The following is a 24,062-nucleotide window of genomic DNA, read 5'->3' as shown; positions in this document are numbered from 1 at the left end:
CAAATGCAAACTTTTGAAGGAAAAGGCGAACAATGAAGATTGTAAGAAATATGTCTGGGGAAGGGGCAGGTGATAGTGGGGTTTCTCACGTCCCATATTAAAACTGTGCAGGAAATACAGGAAGGATAGCATCCCGTATGTTTTCAATACAACTCACAGTCTGAAATACAGGAAATCTCACGTTACACGGATGTCTAGCAACCCTACCTCGTGGAACACCGTGGGAGCTGGACCGGAGCCTGAATTCCTCCTCTGCTTCCAGCTGATATTACACACATTGAGAGCACACTGGTCAGATCTCAGCGGGTACCGATGCTCAAGACTCAGCTTGAAAATGGTGGATAAGATCTACTGCGGTCCTGCACCCCTTCAGTTGCATCTAATACTATATTAAGGCTCCAGGCAGGAGGAGGCTCCCAGGCTCATGTAACACGTGGGGGAAGCTCTTTACGAGTCCAGCAACTGAGGAGAGGAAAAATGTGGCAACAAACTCCAGGCCAAGCCACGCCAAGCACCTCCTTAGAGCCTCAAGCAGGTAGTTCACAATAACAGGAATCAGCATGTTGAGAAAGGACAGGGAGTGTCATGCTGCCCAAACAGGGGATCTCTTCCAGCTGGCTGCATAAATCACCCTGGTCGAGTCCTTGATGCTGTGTGCTAATGCTCCTAGCCATTTCATCAACCTCCTTCGCTTGCATTGAACAAAACAACATTAGCACGGTGCAATGACATCATACCCAGGTGATGCATCTGCCCACGATTACCTCTGGTGAGGTTACTGGAGTCCCAGTGGAGAGGTTGTTCTGCTGGGATAACAGAGCTGTCTGGGCAAGCTGACGGTAGCTTGATCTTTACTGCAGATCCCTCTCTGTGTTTTCTTAGGATTCCTGCTATTAGCAAAAGCAGTACAGAGATGTTTTCATAAGGCAAGGAAAGCACATGATTAAAAGAAAAAAAAAGTCTCTGATCTTCTCTGAGCAGAATGTTTGGCGTTGCTTGCTCTTGCAAATTATTCAGCATAGCATGGAGTCCCTAGTAGCCCACAGAGCTGCTTGAGACCACTTCAGCAAGCTGGTCTGCTAGGACACTGCATAAATTTAGGAGACTGAGGAATGTTCATACGGTTTGGAAACAAATACAGCTGTTACAGATGTGGACAGCTTCACGAGGAAGGGGGTCAGTGATACTCTCAGTGCAAAACATGGCACTTGTAGTGTCAGCCATGGCTCAGGCTGCCACTCCAAGCACCAGGACTACACACGGCCCATCCACCTTGCACGATCCTGAAATGCAGGCGTTGAAGGGAGAGTTAAGTGTGCTTTCCTGGTGTCTGAAAGTCTCTATCAAGAAACCAAAAGGCTCAGAATTAATCACTGTTGGGATAAAGAGCAAGTAGGAGTCAAGGTGAAAGCCGTGAGGTGCTCTACTTTAACAACTACAGGACCAGGTTCATAGCTCCCTGGCTGAGAAAACACAAAGCAAACGGATAGAGGATATTTAAAATAGAGTTACTTCCCTTTTCTGAGATCTTTCAGGAAACAAGATACGAACTGAACTTCAAGAGCACGTTTCCTGAAAGGGAAACAGGAGGGACCCTTGAGAACCCATCACGCAGCAGTATCCCCGGAGGGCAGGCTTCGAGGGCAACCTTGGGGCCAAACCCTTGCATCAGGGATGCCCTTTACTCTAACCAATCAAATTTCCTAGTGGCCAGCAGGCATTAAAAGGAAAAGCCGGCACTGCTAAAGGTCCTGTCTCACAGCTGCAGCCATAAGGAAGAGCACGGGTGGGCTTGCCCTGTGCCCCACAGCCCCAGATGTGCAGAGAGCTGGGCGACAGGGATATCCAGGCAGGTGCAGTCTCGGCAGACACTGCCAACGGAAAGAAGCCAGTCCCACGTGTGGATGGATGAATGCTTGTCACTGAAATGAAAGACACATGCAATCACTCAGGAACAAGCCCCCCACTTCTCAGCGGATTGCACAGCACATTAAAAACAGTGATCGCAAACAGATCTGGCTTCTAGATACCCCAGGGCAAGCTAAGGGTCAGCCTATGGCAGTTGGTTTAATTTCTTAAGAGTTACCCAACATAAGAGAGTAGGATTTGTGCTGTGCCCCCACACACCCGGTTAGGGTGTGAAAGGAGCCACAGAGCCAGCACACCTCTGCCCAGCAGGACTGATGGCACAGGCACTGCTCAGGCAGGGATGGGATGCTGCCAGTCGAAAGCAAGGGACAGAAGGGGAAAAACAGCAACAAGTTGCAGCAATCCAACAGCAATTCTGGGGAAAAGACACCTGAACCCAGCAAGCCTTGAGGGGAATTCTTGTCAGCATGGGGAGGCATGCCCCGGTACCCCTCTCCTACGCTCAGGAGCCAAGAAAAACATGCGCTGTGAAAACAGACACTGTGACAGTCACACCTGCGAGCTCTCCTTTGCACAACCCAGCTCTCCCCAGGGAGCCCTGCCAGCCGCCTGGCCCATCCCACCACGGAATCCCGGCTCGGCTCTCCCTTCTGGTGCCTCCAAAGAGCTTGGCCCCATAGAAGATTGTCCTTCACGAGTCTGCAGCCTCTTGAAAACCTCAAGACTCTCTAAGCAGTAATTTTCATCAATTATAGTTGTGCTACTCATTCCCTTCTCTACCAAGATACCCTTAACACCTCTTTTTCAGTGCTCTCCCTAAGCTGTCCTGCCTGCAGAGTCCCCTCTAAGCTCTCCCTTGTGCCATGTCCCAAGACACCCCAGGGCCATGGGACTCCTCCTCTCTCTCCCTGGCCATACTGTTCCTCTCATTTCCAACCCTGCCATTTGACATCACCTTGAAGAAACTTCTCTGTTCCTGACAGATCCACCCTTATACCCATACAAATCTGTCTTTCCCCATACCAACCATTTCATCACTTGATGACCAAAAGTTATTTCAACTAGAACCAAAACCAAATCCAGCCAATACCTCCAGACAACCACTGTGACCTCCAGGTAGGTTATCTCAGCTTTATCAACTTTTTGTCTTGAACCAATGCTGGCAGCAAATCTTCTCTATGATTTTAAGGATAGCAAAGCTTCTTCAGTGACTCAGCCACTTATTTTTCAGGTGATAAACCCTGAGCATCTACACATCTCTCCCCGCCTCCACATCCTGCAAACTGGAATGCCCACCGCAAATGACAGTAAATCCACGCCTAGCTGCCACCACAAAAAAAAAATAAAAAGCAAGCCCTGCTGTAGCTGAGGCGGCAGCTGATGCTCAGAGACCTCTGTAGAGAAGATGTGCAGAACTGCACGCTCCAAACTCTGCACCCGCCCAGTGCCCTGCTGTGCACGCCACGGCTGCCACAGTTGCATATAGGAGTCGCTTCTCCTCCTCTTGGTTTTTCTACCCTTGAAAGAAACTTTATTCATTTTTGCAGTCACCTGATGAACTGAGAGTGAAACTCCAGTATCAGGCAGGTTTCAAGGTCTCCATGTACCAGACACGGTCTGGCTCTGGGGTGAGGAAACGAAAAGCAAGAAAACTTCTCACCCATTCAAGCTATCCTCAGCTGTCCTATTAGGGTTTTTAGGCTTAATGGCAAAGGAGGGGGAAGAAAGAAAAAAAGGAAATGCTAGCAGCAAGGCAGCTTCATCCTGGGCAGCCCCGTGGAGGTGGGGAGCAGCCGGCACCGCTGCTGAGCTGTAGACCCAGGGCCAAGGGGAGGCCAAAGGCAGCAGCCAGCAGCACGGCATGCGGGCGCAGAGCCAGGCAAGGGGCTCTGCGGAGCCAAACAGGGAGGGAAAGGAGGAAGGAGAGAGAGAAAAACAAAAACTCACCCCCCCAACCACCGCTGCACTGAAACTTAATGAACAGCAGCCGTCTGCATGCACCTTTCATAGAAACCCCTCTTTACTACTAGTGGGCAACTGTATTTTTGTCCTGTGGCTTTCTGTTTTTGCAGACACATTCCAGCACGAAACCAGAGACAATACGCACCACTGAGCAGCAGAGTTTATTTTAAGGGATGTAACATTTTCCTGAGAGGATGCTCTATTTGCATCAGCTGCAGGAAGCAGTAAAATGGCAGGTGTGTTTCCATGTAACCCAGAGACACAAAACAAAATGCACAATGCAAAGAAAACGCTTTTGTCTTGCAAATCTCCACTCAGTGCACTGAAAAATAAAAAGAAAAAAAAAAAAAAAAGAAAAAGAGGGAGGGAGAGGGGTTTTCCCCAGGGCCTGTTTTCTAGCTTATTAGTCCTGCAGATGCTCAAGACCTACTTTGCCAGGAAGGAGGTTCACGGCCACCGGCGGGAGAAGGTAGCAGTCGCAGTCTGCAGGCTAAACCACTGCTCCCCATTTGCATGCATGTAAAACTCATAATTGCTGCCGTACATGCTGTACCTTGCAGGAAGCGTGCGCTCCTTCCAGAAGCACCCTTCAGCAACGAGCTTTTGGTGAGGCCTCGCTCAGGAGCGCACAGTCGGGGTAATTTAGAGGACAGCAAGTAATTGTATTAAAAACATATATATAACCCTACCTGGTTTGAATGCAGCTTCTTTAAGCCGCAACGACTTCTTCAGCACACCACGTCAATTTGACTTGCCCTTGCAACAAGCCTTGTTGCGGTTATTTCCTCTGATCAGCCAGTACCTCCAGCACAAACAGTGTATTCACAAGACAGCGAACTTTCTGGATGTTACAGAAAGAAATTAAAAATTTTTGCTGTCCTTTGTTCCAGCCTTATGCTTTGGGAAAAAAAATGTATTTTTAATACTTTCTATAAAAATATATATAAAAATATAATACCATTCTGCTCTGGCAGGTTATTACCTCATTTTGCAGAGGTAAATGAGAAAAATGATGCAGAATAACACTCAAAGACAGCATTAGGTATTTAAAAGAAAATGCACTTTAAAAAAAAAAGTGCTATTACTCCACTGGCAGTGTCACAAAAGTAAAAGCCAAGAGCTTAGTAAGATACCAGGAACACCACAGCATTTACAAGAATAAGCAACAGTATTTAGTGTTATATTATATAGGATAATGTGCCACAAAGGATGAAAATGCAAGCATTAGCTGCTTGTGGGCTTAGAAGAAAGTTGCCCAGAACATATAAGCTTTCTATGGAACATTGGTGTTTTAATAAAAATCCAAGTTAAAAGCATATTTATGGGCACACTAACACAAAGGGCAAAACGGGCAAAATCTTTTACTCAGAAGATACAGTTTTCAGGAAATGGAATTATTTTTGACTTTTTCTACTTTAGAAAACTTTCTGAGGTAACCCATGGGTCTTACTGCTGTCTTCACTTTTTCATTCTGAAGAGAACAATACTCCTCTACCTGCTCCACCCTTCTGCACAGTCATGTTTTCCTTAAGTGTCCTACTACTTGTTACCTTGCAACCCTTTCCTGTTTGTTTTTCTTTTCCACCCATTATGGCTCATGGTTTAAGTTTTGTTTCACGGGAGTGAGGAGTTATCTGTGACCACACGCCTGGATGGGCTGCAAAGCCATGGGTCTGATCTGGCCTCCAGGCAACTCTGCCCTGTAAACCCTAAGAAAACAGTAATGTCTGTGCATAATTCAGAATAGCATAACTCTCTTCTAACTCTGAAAACTTAAAAATAAATATTGTGCTTTGACTCTTCTTACATGTGTGCCACAAAGATGGCCAAAGCCACTGGCATGAAAGGGTTTAGGAAACATATCTGAAAGCCTCCTGCTGCTGCCAGGGTGCCATGGCCAGCATGCAGAGACACTGACCCCCACCAAACTTACCCAACTCACCACCTACAAGCCACCCCTGGAGCTCCCCACCAGCAGCAACAGGAACTAGGTGTCCTCTCACCCCCCAGCTCTATCAGTGCAGCACCCACACATGCTCCAGCCTCCTGCCTGGGACTAACCACAGGGCATCTCCTCCTAATTAACAGGGTGAGCAGACGTGTCATCTCCAAGGCAAACAAACAGCCGACCTGGCGGCACGCTCAGGGACTCCTCCGATTTGTTCTCACAAAGCACAGGGACACGGTCAACATCCACACAACCATCCATGCAGTCTTACAGCAGAGATGATACAGCCGAGCTTCATCAGCGTAAATTCTCCTTACGAGGGAGGCTGTCTCATAACGAAGTCACCCAGCGGAGGCGAGAGCTTCGTTTGTTAAACTTTGCTTAATTGCTCGCACGATGGGAGGGATACAAGCATCGTGCGGGGGTATGGGAGGCTGTAAAGGAAAAGGCCTGGTTGAACACAGCACTGCACGGGGTTCAATTGGCTTATTGGAAAATTAGAGAGCGAGGAGGGCAGCTCCTCTGGTATTGTATTACTGACAAATAATGTCACTCTGCCCTGTGCTACATAGTCAATAATTAAAAGATTTTAGGTACCTCCCTAAGGAAAGCATGCAAAGACAGAAGCTGGGAAAGACCAGCCATTTCCACTGTACCAAAAAGACAGAATATAATTTTATTTTGTGTACAGGGAGTTATTTCAACAATATAGTTTTCTGTTGCAGAACGGCAGAGAGCCCAGAGAGTATTAAATTCCCATTATAGAGACTAACAGCAAAAATAAAGGGACAGCTTGTGCCCTGCCTCCATGGAAAGGTTAAGGGGATCTTTGGGTTAAAAAACCTGGTTGCAAATCGAGGGTGCAAATGCAGTTCCCTGCTCTGCAGCCGCCCTACGGCACCAGTGTTTCACCTCTTGACACCCCAGTTTCTCCAGCTGTAAGATGGACGTAATCTCTCTCACCCTGTTCCCATGAGAACATGGCAGGGTTCTGAGGGCTTTCATGTATAAGCAGCAAAGAGGACACAAAACCCCATCTCTGCTCTCCAGTGACCACTGCACCATGTCTCCCTCAGGGCTGGGAGAAGGAAAAAAGGGACTCTGCAAGGTGCCCCGCCTCGTAAAACAGCTAGGACAAAAACCCAACATGTTATTTTATCAACCAATAATGTATCTATACCCTTTGTCCCCCATTTTTTCATTCTTTTTGAGGTTTTTGGCCTCACTAAAGCACAGAAGTTTTTTCTAACTTGCAGCTGAGCATCAGGTAACCCCCTCAAGACTTCCCCCGTCATGTTGACATCACCAATACGCTTCCTTAGCGCCAGCAGCGCTTTTCAATGTCATGACAAATTTTGCCTCGCGCTGCCACTCAGACATAAAGTTCAATGGCTGGCTGCTTGCAAAAGACTGCACCAATTCTCCGTGCCAATGAGGCTCCGTTTCCCATTGTGTCCTCAAATCCCACCACCCGTGAACAGGACAGCAAGTTTTGGCAGTGCCACTCAGGAGAGATGGGTTGAAGAAAGCAAAGACCAGAGCTACAAAGATGATACAAGGTATGCGAGGTGCAAGAGCAACTCAAGCCTCCTAAATCTCTCACTTACAGGAGTTCATCCTTGCAGCTTCATGTAATGGGCTCACAGGTGTGTAGCTGCCCTCCCTGCCTGCCTAATCCTCTTCCTGATGCTAACACAATCTTGCTGCCACTTGCCTGTGTCCCTGACTGCCCTAACCAGTTCCCAGGACCTTTTTCGGCCCCTGTGCTGGCAAATGCATCACTCAGCCCAGTTTCTGGTCTGGCATTTGCAATATGCGTGGGCCATGTATTCCTCCTTGGCCAAACATCATGGTTCACCTAAATCATCCCTGGCTCAGAGCCTGCAGATCAAAGTCAGCTCCTGCATGTTGAGCTCCGAAATGGCTGTGTGACTCGCTGCAAGGGTGGCAATGGAGGGACTGTGCTGGCAGCAAACGAAGCTTAACAAGAGGAGCTGATTGGGCTTGGAGCCTTCTGTGATTTGCTACAGTCCATCCCAGCTGAAGAGCAGCAGGAACATCCCACAGGCAAAGGGCAGCATCCACGGGATGGCCCCCACCCTGCAAGACACCCACCGTACAACCACCATCACCACTGAAACACCACGCTGCCTAGCATGAAAGCATGGGTTTTGACGTGAAGTTTCTTGGTTTGGGTTTGTACATAACCTAACCTCACCTCAATGGAGCTGAGGCTCTTGTGAGTGTTTTCAACCCAGACAACAACCCAGAGTGCAGCAGAAACTGGAAGAAGGTAACCAAGCTACACTCGCATGCCACCAACTAACACTCCCTTATCATCGCCGGGGAAACAGAAATGGAGGATCAGGCTAATGGAGGTGATAAGGCACTGACCCACCAGCTCAGCTTCTCCTGGAGGCAGTGACAAATCCCTGAGGAAGGTGAAACAGGGCCATATCCAACCGCCATTCACTCCTGTACACCCTCTAGGAGGAGGAAATTCCTCCCTGATGTTCACAGCAAGTCATCTAACCTCACCGATGAACAGGTGAATCTCCATTTTGCAACCCAAACCTCATCATCCCATCTCATCCTTTCTCCTCCTGCACTATATCCTGCACACTGGCTGAGCTATTTCTTTTCACTGACTCTAAATGCATTGCCCATTAGTGACAAAGTGACCTCTTTGTCCCAGTTTTATGACAGCATAAAGAGGAGATGCAGCCAGTTTCCCTTAAGACTTCAAATACTCACATACTCCCCAAGTCTACTCCTTTTCAGAGCAGGTAATGTTCTTTCTCCTGACATCAAATGCAAATGGAGTGATTTTCCTCTTTGAAGTTATCAGCTGTAATCTTCAAGTTTGTCCTTACGTCCAAACACTTTTAAAAATAATTTATATTAATTGTTCCCACTGCAATTTGGTTCACACACCAACCTCTCTGCATAAAAAAACTCCACCTAAATTCCTGACATGCCCAAACCTTCCATTAATTTGTGCCCACTCGTTCTCGTGCTCATGTCTGGCCCAGTAACGTTGGGAATTCATTAGCTGTAATTCCCCACATCCAAACACCAGCGAGGCTAGTCCCCAGTTTTGACACAAGGTTTTTGACAACCCTTCTGGTGCATTGACCAAACATATTTGGCCTCATAAAACCTGGCCAGTCATAAAATGCACCGTTCTCCTCCATACAGAGAGGAGGAAAAGGCAACAAAGCTTTGACAAATGGGGTCTTTGTGCATCGTGGTGGCACAGCTTACTTTTTCAGTGCTCCCATCTTCTAGAGAAGGTGCCAGGGTTGCCACCTGGCCCTGCAACTCACAAGCTTTGCGGCCCTGATGCAGCCCTGAGTTTCGTTTAGCTTCAAAAAATAGATATATTATGGGGTCAATAACTGGCATCCCAGAGAAACAGTGTGATGCTGTGACTCACACTAGGACCTGGAGGCACATCATGGCACCGTCCCACGCCAGGAGGAACTTCTCTGAGTACGATGCACAGCTCTGTTGCAGCATCAGCAGTTTTTGCATTGCCCAAGTTGCATTTGGGCTGCAAACAGCCTTCAGCAAAGCTGTCAGCAAGAGAAGGAAGGAGAGGAGGGACGTATCCTGCCAGGGTGTCTGGGGTACAGACACACGGGTGTTTTCAGCCCAGGCCCCTCAGCAGCTCTCTAGGACACCCTGCTGCTGCTCCTGGTATACACACCACACAGCTTCTGAGGTTTTAATACAGAGAAAAAGGAGTTTAAGCTGATACTGGAAATACTCTGCATTCACATTTCACTGCTCTGCACAGATTTTTGCAGTCAGTGCCCAGGTAGGTACAAGCCCTCAGCTCCACATCCCGCACATTTCTGTGGAACACACACACGCTTCTCCACACGCCTGTGCCTGGGCATACACAAACACTTCTCAGCTTTCTAAGAAGTCTGAAAGAAACCCTGAACTGCTGACTAAGTCACCAAACGAATGGGGCTAAGGAGTTGCAGCAAGTCACCGAGAGCTGTAAAGTGAAATTAATCCTCACCCAAATCCTTTGCTGCTACAAATGCCATGTGTTTTATCACCCTCTGCAGCTCACCGTATTCACCAATTTACCCCATTAAATAACACAGATCTTTTCTTTACCTGGGAGCTTCAAACCTCCTTCCCTACACATTGCTCATTTCCTCAATGGCAATAACTCACCTAATGCCCATCCATGCTACCTGGGGCTGGGATGCTGCATCCACCACCAGCAGCTTTCACATGGCGGGGCAACCTGCAGGATGCCAACACTGGCCTTGAATCAGAAAAACATTTAGGAACATGATTAAGTACAACATTATCCAGGATGGCAATTAAACACACACTTACAGGCAAGCACATGCTTAAATGCTGTCCTGGATGGTGATGCTTTTGCAAATCAGGGCCCCTTCCAAGGAAGATGCAGTTACTGGGTGGATTAACACCAGCTTGTTTGTACCACTGCAGTTTGCATATATGTGAACAAACTGGGGAGAAAGGAAAACTGGAAATCTCTCACCCTGAGTGCCTACATCAGGCAGCTGGGCTCTTTGCTACAACCCCATATACCCCTGAATTATCTTCCGCATCCCATAATGGCTGGCACAGATTTGAACAACACTTGTCACATACCCAGTTCATTTGCATTTTTTCCCAGGTTCAGGGTCCTGCCTGGCAGCATGATGGCCCCCAGCAAAGCAAAGGGGGGACGTGGCAGCTGCCAGAAACCCTGGGGTGACACACACCGAGCACTGCACTGTCTAGATTAAATCCATTTAATTCTTGCTTTAGCACTGGTTGGTGGCTACTTCTGTCTCTAGCTGTGAGCGGCAGTGGAAAAAACAGTTTATTTCTGTTTTATCTCTGGGATGCAGCAACAGGAAAGGTCCAAGCCTGGGGTGTCCTGCAGACCCCTCTGCCCAGTCTCTGTTCATCTGCATCCTCAGGTTTCTGTTACATGTTGCACGATGGGACTCTGCAACCGGGGTGGCTGCATGTGTGCCAGACCTAGTAACTGTGAGAGGGGACTGGAAACACATCACGGGGAAGAAAAAAAGTTCTTTCCCTTGTTTTTCTGTTAATATTGGCTTTAGGAAATGTTTTCTTTCATATTTCTGTCAGTGGCACAGAATACAGGATGTGTAGCTTTGAGAGTAAGAGGCTGCTATAGGGGATACCTGCACCAGCTGCTTTATTTTTGCTTTGAGCCTCCAGTCAGAGGCATGGGGAGCTCAGAGCACTCTGGAGCTTGCAGCAAACTGAGGGTAAAAAAAGGTAAAAATGGCTAAACTGAGTAAAAGAGACATTGCATCAAGTTGTCACTAGCAAGGAAACAGGAGCTTCTTGGGTTTCCACAGGAGGGAACAAATGCACCAGTCCAGCTCCAAAACCAGTGCTTGCTCCTGCCCAGCTCTGCAGCGAGAGGAGAAAGCCCAACAGCGACCAGCACACCACATCTCATCCAAGCAGACAAGGGCACTGGGAGTGTAGGTGCAAAGGTTTTGCAGGACATCTACAGAGGCAGACCCAGTCCTAGTCACCAGGTTATAGATAGGGAAAGCCAGTCAGAAAGGAAAGAAAATCAGATTTAAAAGGCTGCTCTGCTCTCTGCCCTGATTCAGCTGCGGTTTACCCAGCTGCGATGTGTTTACATTTCTAGCAAACTTAATCCTGAACTCCTTGGGCCAGATATTCTAAGAAAGGAAAGGAGCTTTATTAATTATGTACTAGAGAGCTGCACCCACAGTGAGCTGCTCAAGGAGCCAGGTTTGCACTGAAATCTCCAGCACTGTGTATCCCCCAGGAATTTCTGGATGTATTTTATGTTGGTTTTTTTGTTAATTTACTTTTTTTAAAAAATAGGTGTTTTGTAAAATCCCAGACTTTTCTACTAGATATTCTGACAGATACCAAGGTAGCATTCAGGCTTCTTGCTCTAAGTATGAATGATACTATCTACAAGAGAATACGGAGCTTGGCAGGCTGAAAGAAAGCAACTCACCTTCAAGCAAGCGCTCACCTACTATTTCTATGAATAATAAATACATTAATTTATTAACTGAATAATATGCAGGAGACCAGAACTTATTAGCAGCTGATGTGAATAACCTGCGTTAGCAATCTAACACCCGAGCCTGAAAAAACAGCCGTGTATCTAAAAATTAAACTGAAAGTTTTGCTTAGTTTTCTAAAGTTTCTTGCAAGTTAAAACAGTTCTCCTACGTGGAAGTCCTAAAGGACTGTCTCCTCCTAATGTCAGAGATCTGTGTGCATCTGTTTTACCGATATGCAGGACAGATTGAAAAGCTGATATTGCACATGGCAGAGCCCATGAGGCCGACGGATGGAGATACCAGCTTTGCTCCAAGTTAGTTTTTCCTATGAACTGTCACATTTTCATCTCCGATTTATCTGGGTCTGTTCCAATATTACATCATATACAGTAACAGAGAAGACAGCTTAAGGTTAACACTACTTTGCCTGCACCACCACAAAACCCCACACGGTTTAATACAAATTCTCTTTGCCACGGTGCTCACGATGAAGATAAATTTCACTCTGCATGGCCAAAGCAGCGAGGGCACGAGTGGGATTGGAGCAATGTCACAGTCCAACCTGCCAGAAGGTCGAGGGGGAGCAGAAACTACCTGGCTGTACAAATCACATCCAAGAGTTCAGCAGGAGGGAAGCGTGTCGGCTCCCTTTCTCAGCTAAGGAGTTCGAGCGTAAAATTTCCCTGACGGTGTCTTCTTACAGCTGTAGAGTTATTATCAGTGTATCTCCTAAAGAGAATATTCCGGGGGCTGCTACTCCTTCAGCTTCCAGAAAAGTGTCAGTGCCACTGTGCTCTAAGGGAAAGCAAATCCCTCAGCCTTTCAGGGCTGTCTGGTGTGGAAGTGAAACTCCATCTAATTTAATTTAGGAAAAAACCAAAAGCCCCCAACTCTTTAAGCGTGAGTTACTTATGATTTTCCCTTGCAAAATGAAGGACAAATTAGACCCTACATTAACACCATGAAGATGTGGTAGTGAGGAGCAGGCAATAAGTAGAGAATGTCCAAATTAACCTAAATCACAGTCTGGACACATTCCTCTGTTTATGTATATTTTTAAGGAGGTTTAATTAAGCTACCACATCTTAAGAAGGGATTTTCAAAGCTATATAAGCAATTTATAAGAATCCAGACTGCAAAGGGCAGTTCAGGCACACATGATTCTTTGAAAATCCTCAACTGGTGTAATAGAATTCATTTTCTCCTGCAAATTAGATACATATTTAGCCAAAATAACCCAGGGCCATGTACAGAAGTTACAGATGATTATAACCTAAGCATGAGGGCAGAGTTAAGGTTACAGATTCAGATTTTACTGCTGTGTTCACATGTCAAAGCATCAAATATCCAAAGTGTAAACATCACAAGACAGAGAAAATCAGAGCATCTTCCAGTGAGGAGTGTTGGGCAGAGTCACCCAGTGGTGACCAACGTTCCTGTGAAATCAATCAAATAATCAACCAAATCTGAGACTGGCCAAATTCTTTCACTAAAGCTTTAGATCTGTTTAAGGTATTTAAGATAATCTAAGTCCTTATTATTGGCACAAGCTGTTTAAAATGATCTAAGGCTTTAGATTGGTTTAAGCTGCTTATGCAGCTTTAAGGTTTTAAAAAGGCTTTAGACTACTAAAAAACATTCCCCAAAAAGCAAGTGGGGTTGTTTGTTGGGAGCTGGTTGTACCATTTAATGGATTTTAGTATAGTGCAAATGCAGAAGTATGTATACACATGCGTATACAGGAGTAAACTATTTTGTTTACAACATTAAAAGACAAAGTCAATCAGTATGAAGTCTACAAATACTGAGTTTATGGATGATTGCTATTGGCATAAGTCTGAGAGGAGTGGCAAGCCATAGTTAAAGCACCTAGAACTCTGTCTTGTTTAAAAAAAAAAAAAAAAAAAAGAAAAAAGGTACCACAGGAAATTACACAAAAGCTTAATGAAACAATTCCACCCTGCTAAGAAAAAGTAGACAATGTGCCCCTATATAAACTGTACAAATTCATCTTTCCTCTCCTCCTTTCTACTACTCTTATTTCCAGCTTTGTATCACCAAAATACAATACCCTTTGTCATGCTTTTCCTAGGATTACACCCATTTGCAAGCCCACAGGTGTCTCTGGGGATATGAAATCCAAGGTGCTCATGTGGTGCTGGAAAAGCTCAATAACAAGACCCCATTAGCCACACAGGTACTTGCCTCAAGCAATACTTCTGTATTGCAGAGGGTGCAGAGGGGAACACACAAGGGCCAGGAAGGCTCTTCCAGGAGGCCAGGATGGGTTCTAATCTCATCTGCATCTTTGCAGCACAAAACTAGCCCCACTCAAGTAAATTTTTTGCAAGGAACACGCTCAAGCCCCAGGCTTCAAGTTAACTACCCATGTCGCAGAGGTGTAGAGCTCTTAGCTGCAAGGAACACTTTCATTTTCTTAAGTCTTCCCCAGCAGGTCCCACTGGGCTCAAAATATCCCCGAAGTCCCCAAAGCTCACTTCTCCATGAGATGCATGCTCTGGATCTTGCTCCAACCCTGCACAATAGACTCTGCAATTGCTACCCCAGCGAGACCTTTTACCAGCACCAGCTCTGCAGTGTCACCCTCTCACAGGGCATGGGAGGGCTGCTGGGGCAAAGTCTGCTCCAGACCTTGGGTTCAGCTCCAGAGCTTGGGTTCAGTCCCAGACCAAAGCTTCAGTCCCACCCTGCCTGTGAGATGAGGAGCCTGGAGCAAAGCTCAGCCGCGACTCCTGGAGCGCAGCACTCAACCGCAAGGATGGAGTCACCACCCGTCCCTTGGGGAGCTTGAATTTCCTTCCCAAAACACTGCCTGGAAAATCAGGGCAACTCTCCTGCTTGAGGGCACACCTTTTATAAACAGTTGCAGAAACACATCTAGTGTCCTTTAGCCAGTTAGATCACTACAATTTCCAGCTTCCCTTTCTGCCCTGCAGAGGGGACAGTCCCATCCCTCCATGCCATCTAGATGCAGCAAATGCAGTTACATTGGGACAAAGAGCCTTTTTTTTTAGCCACTTGAGCACAGGCACTGTGGTACGCAGCCACCCTCTGCTCTCATTTACACAAACATAAAGGCAGAGCATCTGGCCATGTGTCAAAAGTCTTTAATTACATGATCGAGCTTATCTTAAATATCTATTTATTGAAAGTTGTAAATAACACAAGATTGCATTCTCTTTGATAAACACCACACAGACAAAGGGAAGTTACGATTACATATTCAACCTAACGCTTTCTTATTCCATCTCTTGATTGCTTAACTTTGCAACCTTTATGTGATATTAATGTAGGCATCCTCTTCCCCCTCCTCCACCTTTGCAGTTTGCCTTTGCATACCAAGTTCATTTTATGGTTATTCTGTCATGGAGAACCAAGTAAGTTTTCTTCCTAATCAAGATTTTTACCCTAAAATGCATTTTTGACTTGGGACTATGCTTCTTCAGACAGCATCAGTCCCTGAGCAGCTTCTGCAATGGCAAACGCTGAGCAAAATCCAAATGACTGAGAAAAAATACATAAATGCTGACAGAAATAGCAACAGAAGCAACAGAAACCTGTTATGTACAGTTTGCTGGGAAAATTATCCTCCTGATTTTCAATTTACCCAACCTTTTCCTCTGTAAGGAACAATAGACTGCTCAGGGATGAGTTCATGCCTCAAAAGTGTACACAGCATCCCAAAACAAAGTGCAGAATAACTATGGATACAGACTAACTACAGCTTCCTTAGAGCCCTCCCTATCTGAGGATTATCATATATGACTTGCAAAATCTTCATAAGCGATAACATCACACCAGGAGACAGCGCTGGGAAGTGAAGGCAACGCCAGAACCGATATGCTGATTTACTCAGGAGGGAACATGCCCCCGTTGCACCCCAAAATTTCAATGGCAAAAGGAACACAGGTCCTGCCAGCTGGCAGGCATACAAATCACAGAGCTTTTGTATAGCTTTATCATAACTTGTCACATTCCTGCATTCATCAATAAGCCAAATTCCAGCTAAATTAGCTATTCTGGGAATTGAGTTACCTTCCTGATATTCCCCGTGCAAGTTTTCTAGAACACTTCTGAGTTCTGGTGTTATTTACATTACCATAATGCCTTGTTATTTACATTATTGATCCCTGCCAGTTGACAAAGGGGCGCTGAAATTGGAGCATGGAAATACAATAAGAGGTGAACAAGGATGGAACTCTTCTCCACAGCATCCCCATGAACACAGCCCAGACTTCTGCTTCATGGCCCATGGTCAACCAAACACACCACCCGCCCTGGACTGCCCAAGTTCCCTGGCTTTGCACAAGTCACTGGAGGGCATCTACTTTCCAATTTTATCATCTGCTCTGTATGACCGCACACCCTGAAATCTCCACCAAGACCATGGTCCCACAAAGCTGGACCCTACACAAACAGCAAGAGCACCTTCCCGCTCAACAGCGTGCCAGCTACGCCCATGCCACACAAATGCCCACAGCACTGGCATTTGCTGGGGTGCCAGCGAGGAACTGAAGCCAAGGAACAAAATTTTCGCCTTATGGGGTGATACATTTCTGTAAAAACAGAAACAAGGAGCCTTTCTTCTCTTAAAGTGCCTGTAGTACAGGGAAACACAAGAGACCTTGGGTAACATCAACCCAACCATCAACCAACCCCCCGCGCTGGGAGAGCATGTACCTGTGCCTTGTTTCATGGACACAAGAGCATGCATTGGATGAAGACAAATAGTTTCATATGCTATGCAATTCAGGAGCACAGCCTTCAACAGGACTTTTGCTTCCAGGTCCCCATGGCTTCTACAAGGAAAAACTAAACCCCACTGATGCTTAATCCACAGCATTATTGAGGAGTAAAACAATTTCTGCCCCAACTGAGAAGCATGTATTTCAGTATAAACCAAGCCAGGTATATATTCAGCATTAAAAAAACCCCTCACTTGGCTATAATAGCAACATCTTCCATTTGTTACAGTATTTATTTATTTCAAGTCTGTGGTTCATGCTCTGCCGACTGTCCCCATGCACCTTGCAGCCCACGCGCTGCACACACACTACCACACCTTCTCATCGCTGTGGAAGCTGGCCCGGGAGCAATTTTCACGCCCTGTAGTGGGTGGTCTGACCCACTCAGCCGCTTTTCACACTGCTTTCTCTTGGCATGGCACCACATCTTGTTTGGAGACACGAAACCACTCTAAATATTTTTCTTTAATCTGCCATGGGTGCACAGTACAGGTCCTTCTCTTGCCAGGTAGCAGATTTTTTTTCCACTGAATCTACTGCCCAATGAATTAATCAAAGTTATAATCAAATCCAACTATCAGTAAAGTAGACGTTGCCTGCACTTGCTGGAGACGCCCCTGCTGCACAGGGTCATCTGGAGAATTCAATTCTAGCAACAGATTCACTGCAGCAAAGAGTTTTCAGAAAAAACCTGGCCAAACTGCTTTTGAACAGCCATTAAAAACAGAACAACCAGTTTGGCTCAGCAATTTTCACTCTCCCATGAAATTTGCTATGATGCCAAGACCACAAAAAATATATAATTTGAAAAAATGAGTTAAAGCAACCAAAAACGGGGTGAATGGGAACATGCCTGCAATGTACAGGATTGCAGTGACTTTGACAACCAGCACAGAATCAGGTAAAGGCCATAAGGAGAGAGATGAGGGATAATAAATTTATTTTCATGAAGTAAAACACACAGGCAAAGGGGAACTGGCTGGTGAGGATTGGAAATGCTTTTGAAACACAGCTGACATAGGACATAGGGACCAGGACTAGGGCAGGACAGGATGATGCTTGTGCAGCTGTGCCCATCCCAGGAGTCTGCTCTTTTGCACATGACCATTTATTTAAAAGACCATATGAGCTCCAATTGCACCTCTATCAATTTTTCCTTTGGTTATTTCAAACATATTAGACCTTTCGATTTCAAATCCATCATTTAGCAGTAACACCCACTGGGATACATAACATATGCTTAAACTCTAAGGGCAACTGAAAAAAGTGGGTTAGAAGTTTTGTTTGTAGCAGAGGTGTATTTTGAAGGACTCTGAGATCATCTCTGACATCATCATGAGTGGCACTTGCCTCTCTCACTCGCACTTTAACAGAATGATAAATTCTGCAGTGACTTATTTTCAGCAGATCACTTGTTACATCAGGGTTTACTCATTTCTTTTTGCTGGCGGCCCCCAAACCAGGGCCATGAGTCAGCAGCAGCCCTGGGCCCTTTCTCCAGAGACACAGGAGATGGTCCAGCCACCTGCGGTTGGCTCCTCCACCGGATTTTATTGACCAAGCTCCTTTCAAAGATGCCCATGCATCCCTCATCAAGAGCTGCCAGAGTGATGAGATGGCACATGGGAGGGTAAGCAAGCAAGAGACTCTCTCTACTGCACTGAAAATCTGGGCTGTTTGAGGGGCAGACAACCCATCTGAAGGTCTCAAGCCACATCGGAATCGCATGCAAAGAGCTTGCAAGTAGTCCTGGAGCGGCAGGGCTGTGGGATCCTCCTCTCCCAGCTGCAGGGAGAGGCAGATCAGCAAGGATTGTTAGGGTCAGGGGTGTCCTGGGACACGACAAACCATCCAGACCAGCCCCAGGCTGGGACCAGCAGCTGGGGTCCTCCTGGGGACCGTCCCAGCAGCTATTTCTGGGGCTGCCCCTCCCTCTGTTCCCAGGGGATCCCAGCAGCATCCCGTGTCCCTCAGCCACGAGGGCTTTCACACGCGGTCCCCTGAGAGCCCAAGCTGGCCACACTGCATGCAACGTGCCTCGTTAAATTATTCAACTCATCAGTAACAGCAGCCAGTGTGGCGTTCACCTCCAAACAGCCCAGACCCCACCGCAGCACCCACGCTCCCAGGAGCTGGGGTTGCTCCTGCTTCTCACACCAAGGATCATCCGTGCAACAGAACACATCTAGCAACAGGGATTCTCTATCCAGTAAAATATGTTCCCCCATGCATTTCCCTACAGCACCGGTGTCCGTCCAGCAAATAATCATCTAAAAAAAATAGCGAGCTCTGCTGTCTGCAGTTGGAGCTTAGAGTCAAAACTTATTACTTGTATTTTCAATCTGCCAGGGACTCACACTGAGATCTTGGCCAAATGGCTCCCCCTCCCTCCTCCCTGTTTCCCACACAGAAGAAAAAGTAAGACGCAGAAAGGTTAAATGGGAACAAAAAAGGCCATGCCGCTTTCTTTCCCCCCACCTCAGTTAACCACCAAGATCAGAGTTGAGCAAATCCATGACTTACATAGCTGCTGCGTTTCCATTCTTGGCATATAACTTTCTGAGCTTTTTAAAGAACTGAATGAAGAGATTGGGCCTATGAATTCTGACATCCCTTTTGCAGTAAGGTCAGTAATATGTTTAAATATGGGTAAGCAACAACCAGCCCTCTAGATATTTTTGGAGATCCTCTTCTGATAACAATGTGCACCTTTAAACAGTCAAATAAATCAGCGTGCTGGGATGTACTATTCCTTGCTGCATCCGTACTAACCCACATTATACATCTGCTTTAACTAAGCCAGCTGCAGATATTTAGCTTTACATGGAGAAATGAGATATTTTTTAGCCCCAAACAAGTCTAGAGTGGTTTGTGCTCCTACCAGCACAAGGCAGAAAGACTCATTCCCAGCTGGTCCAATTAAAAATGATGGGTTTAGGTCAATATTATGTTCCTGCTCTCCTGGCACCGATCCCTTCCTCACCAGCTCCAGGTCGTGAACAGAGATAGCTGAGATTTCTGGTAATTGCTGGACCAGCCCAGGGCCAGGTGGAAATCCAGAATTAAAGTGCACCTGAGGAGGCCTTTAAAGCACTCTGAACCTGGACCCCTCCAGGGGTCCGTAAAACTTCTTGGCCCATCAACAGCTATCTCAGTTCCCAGCAAATATCTCCATATACATTAACTCGATTGAACAGGCCAGCCACAACCTTCACCAGAAATGAGCCAAGATAGAGAGCCATTTCAAAGCCATGACCTTGCACGTCATGAACATTTATAGGAGTTTTATAACTGTTTCAAGCAAAATAATAAACAGCATCCTTTGCAAGCACGATACTGTTGGATGACCTGGGCTCCGGTGCCTCGGAGAACCACAGTTTCGTTTGCCTTTCTCAGGAGGTGATGGAGGGATAAAAGTTAAAGTGATTCAGGGCCACCAACTCCCACCGGTCCCAAGGTGTTACAGAGACCTCATAAAAGAGCAACTCCTGGCAGGACTCAAATGCCACCATCTCTGCAGAGAAGCACACTGGCTCTGGTACAACATGAGACAAAATCCGCTGTGTCCTGCTCAAACAGGGAGGAGGGTTTGGGCTGGGCAACATACAAAGGGTTTCATGGCCCCAGAGGCAGCAGAGCAGTAAGCCCGTGCCCTATACAGGAGATGATTTGATAGGAAAAACACCACCTTCCCATTCTCCCTCTTCTTAGTTACCACCTGCTTGGGCTTTCTCAGGAGGTTTCTCATCCAAAATGTTCCCCACCAGCCTGAGCAGAGCGAGAGCTCGGGACTGGAGACAAGCAGTGAGCTCCCACATGGCACTGCTTTGCAGAAATCCCACCAAGCAAGCAAGCTGGCCAAAAGGAGGAAAAAATAAAGACTCACACACACACACACACACACACACACCCATTTTGTTGCAGCTGGGAGGATTTGCAATCTCCAAAAGAAAAAAAAAAAATAAATAGCATTGGGCACACTCCTTCATTAGCACAGCATGAAAACCAGAGAAAAAGTCCCATCCCCACAGGACCACACAGCCCCGGTGCAAGCCGAGCATCACTGCCTCGGCACGAGGGAGTGCGAGGTTTGGGGAAACATCTGTTTTCTTCGCATCCCAAAGCACGAGGCTGGGGGTCACTAGCACCCGTCAGCATTCAGATTTGCCATTTCTGGCAGAGCAGGAGGGCTGGGGACGTGAGGCATTCGCAGCCCTGTACCCAGCCAAAACCAGGCTTAGAGGAGTATTCCCCTACCGCTGGCTCCAAAGCATATTTTTATCATATTCTCCTGCATACACCCCATATCAAACTTCTAATTAAAAATTATTTGCTTTTGAAAGGAAGGGACACACCAGACTGCATATTCAGTTTTGATTACTTTTTATGTCAGGTTAGATATTCACAAGTTCTCTTTCTAGGAAGCCTCAAGGGGTTGTTTATATAAAATAAGTATTTTATTTCATGTGCTGCCCACCCTCAGGCTTGTATAATTAATTGGGGTAAACTTTTTGCAGATCCTTTCCTTAACAGTCAGGCAAAAAAACTACAAATAATCTTGCATGCACACAGAGAGAAGGAATATATTGCTGAAACATTCTTAAACACACCAAAATATAAATACAAACTTCCAGACAAAGGGCTAAATTCTGCCCTCGGAGGTTCATACAGCTGAAGGAGCTGGATGATCCCAGCGAGGGCTGGATTTGGCCCTTGGAGAGGCCACTGCAGTCCCTGCTGCAAGCCCAGGCTCGCAGCTCTGGGAACACGGCAGAAAACTGGGAGCCCAAGCGAGAGCCACGGCCAGGTACTGCATGGGGCTGCCGTACGGCGGCTGCGGATGCCTCCACTGGCCTCTGCCACGGCAGCCCACCGGCACGGCGGAAAACTCAAGCTCCCCAGCAAAGGGCAAAGCTCTGAGGATAATATCCCAGCGCTGCCCAAATGCGAGCCTCAAGTGCGCGTCAATAAAATTAGGCAGGGTGAAAAAGAAAAGCCAGTGCCCAGGCTTTGTGCAGGCAAAAGGGGATTCAGCCATAGGCAGGGATCTAGCTGTTAAACTGAGGGTTGGAATATTATTTTTTTTTTATATGTTTATACACGCTGTAGCATCAGGTAACAGCTGCTTCTACTCCGCAGGGAGTATAAACGCAGGATGGAAGCGGAGCAGGGCCTTGGCACAGGCACCCAGCGTCACCCTGGGAGGACGAGGCTCCCCACGGAGCAACGTGTCCATTTTTCCACCGATGCAGCAGCCAGGGTGCCCGGCGGACACGCGTGTCCCTCTGCACACCCGTGTCGGTCTTGCACGTCGCTAACACATGCGGTGTTCGCCTCCCACCGCCCCCCAGTCCTGCCTCCCACCAGCGAGAAAAAAAAAAAATCAAAAAAAAAAAATCTATGCACTTTGGGAGAAAATGAAGTTGCTGTCAAGCGACGATAAATTCATGCGACAGCCAGGGGTAATTAAGCAGGAGCAAGCAGCGAAGTAGCTGGGAGCACGGCGGGGACAGGGTTACAGGCTGGCTGTGGGCTGATTGACACCGCTAAGGTTACCTCGGGCTTGGGGAGCTCGCCCATCGCCATGCACGGCAGCCAGCGCTGGCCACCCGGGGAATACACACACCCGCACATATAGAGGGACAGACAGATATATATATATGCACACTTGGCGTGCAGCGGGCGAGCGTCTCGGTGGCAACCTGACACCTTTCAGGAGGCAAAATGGAATCTCGCCGTCCGGTTGTGCACCCGCAGCAAGGGAGGGGGGAGAAAATATACCATTTGCGAATATTCACGCAGAGAACAACAGAAAAAACAAACCCCCCGGTGCCTACCTTTGCTGGGTGCCAGCAGGCAGATCCCGGACCGTTTTGGGTCGGTGGCTGTTCCCTTCTTTATGAAATGTTCAGCTCAGCCGGTGCTATTTGCATTCTTTCATTAGCACCTGTTTCAAGTAAGGAAGGAGAAAGCTCATTACGAGATCAGCTTCCTTTCAAAATAAATTATTAAAAAAAAAAATAGAGATGCACGCTGCCAAATAATAATAACGCTAATAAAAAAAAAAAAAAAACACATGTATATTAAAGCCCAAACTAGGCAGTTTAATAATGGGAGATCTTGTAGGTTGTGAGCATGCTCCAGCCGGAACAAATCCTTCCTCTGTTATTCCTCTGAATAAAAATAAACCACGATCAAGAAACCCAAACGGAAGCTTCCTCCTAGAATCCCTGCTGCTGAAAAATATGTAATAAATTCAGCCCGAAGACGCAGACTCTAATCAGCAGCTGTTTTCTGGATCCAAAGCCAGCCAAAGCCTCTCTTGTCTTTTCCCACTATGAGTCTAGGCCTTTTTGAAAAGGGTTTTAACCTTTTAAAGATACAGTGCACCAATTATCACTTCTGGAGGACTGTCACTCACAGCACAAATAAATTAATAAAGCAGCAGCAGAGGCAGAGTCGGAGCAGGGGGAGGTGTGGTTTGCACTAGCAGTCTTTCTTCGTGATTATTATTATATGATTTTATTTTTTTTAATAGGGTACCCCCCCCCCCCCCTTGGGAGAATAATAATAAACTGAAAACTTGCCACCCAGCTCTTGGATAAATGCATAGTCATTATAAAAATGAACAGCTGCTGGACGCGATTCAGGGAGTTGTACGGCCGCTCCTTATCAGGGTTAAATTTGTTGCAACTGAATTTTAGGTATTAACAGTTTCCATCCCAGCCGGTGGTGTGAGAGGGTTAATGACATGCAGAGAGGAGCTCTGTCAAGTGCTTCCCATCAAACTAAGGATCAGGCTGCAAAGTTTGAACCGAGCAGCCCTGGCACAGCAATAAAGCATTCTTCCAGGAGTGGGATTTCGGTTTTTTTAGAAAACCGAACCAAAACCCCCTCAGCCCTCCACTAACAAGCACCGCAAAGCGCCGGCGGCCCCGTGCGTGGCACAGCTCCCCGGAGGACAACGCGGAGCCAGCTCTCCCATTGGGGACTGGGGGTGCTGGGTCCCCCCAAAGCTGGGGGTCCCCAGGCCTGGCACCCCATGGCAGCGTCCCCCGGCAGCCTCACGCCTCTCCTGGTGCCATCAGCGCCCGGCCCACCTGGGTGGCAATCGCATCCTCCTGGTCAGGGAGCGAGGGGCCATCCCCGGGGTGCTGCGGCTCCACACCCTGCACTCCTCTCTGGCCAGTCCTCTCTGCAGCCCCCGGCATGCAAACCATCAGGAGCAAGCGGTCCTCCCACCCTCTCCCCCCGCCCTTCCTCCTCCTCCTCCTCTTCAGCAGAAAATCATCATATTTCATGTGTCGCTGCTCCAGCCTCGCCAATTGGCTGGGCACTCGCAGGCGGAAATGTCAGGAGCAGCCCAGCATCGGTGCCTGCCCGCGGCCGCCCGTTCCCCCTGGGTCCCCACTCTTTGCAAACCACAGTCTGGGGCAGGGGGCACAGGACTGGCCA

The 24,062-nt window shown here is 47.2% G+C and overlaps 1 protein-coding gene across 2 annotated transcripts in view; it reads right to left on the bottom strand.

The window, feature by feature from the left end:
* The window catches only part of HIVEP3 (HIVEP zinc finger 3), a 279,229-nt gene extending 255,454 nt beyond the window's left edge, over nt 1-23,775 (bottom strand). For both annotated transcript variants that reach the window (XM_074850720.1, XM_074850721.1), the window contains exons 1-2: nt 23,708-23,775; nt 22,445-22,554 (exon numbers count right to left, since the gene is read on the bottom strand). The gene's annotated coding sequence lies outside the window, so the exon portion shown is untranslated. The remainder of the gene's footprint in view (nt 1-22,444; nt 22,555-23,707) is intronic.
* Nucleotides 23,776-24,062: the final 287 nt, after the last annotated feature.

The sequence above is a fragment of the Strix aluco genome, chromosome 26 (genome assembly GCF_031877795.1).
Source record: "Strix aluco isolate bStrAlu1 chromosome 26, bStrAlu1.hap1, whole genome shotgun sequence".
Lineage (NCBI taxonomy): Eukaryota > Metazoa > Chordata > Aves > Strigiformes > Strigidae > Strix > Strix aluco.
Note: the sequence above shows the minus strand (reverse complement) of the source record. Positions and strands in the feature narration are given on the sequence as shown.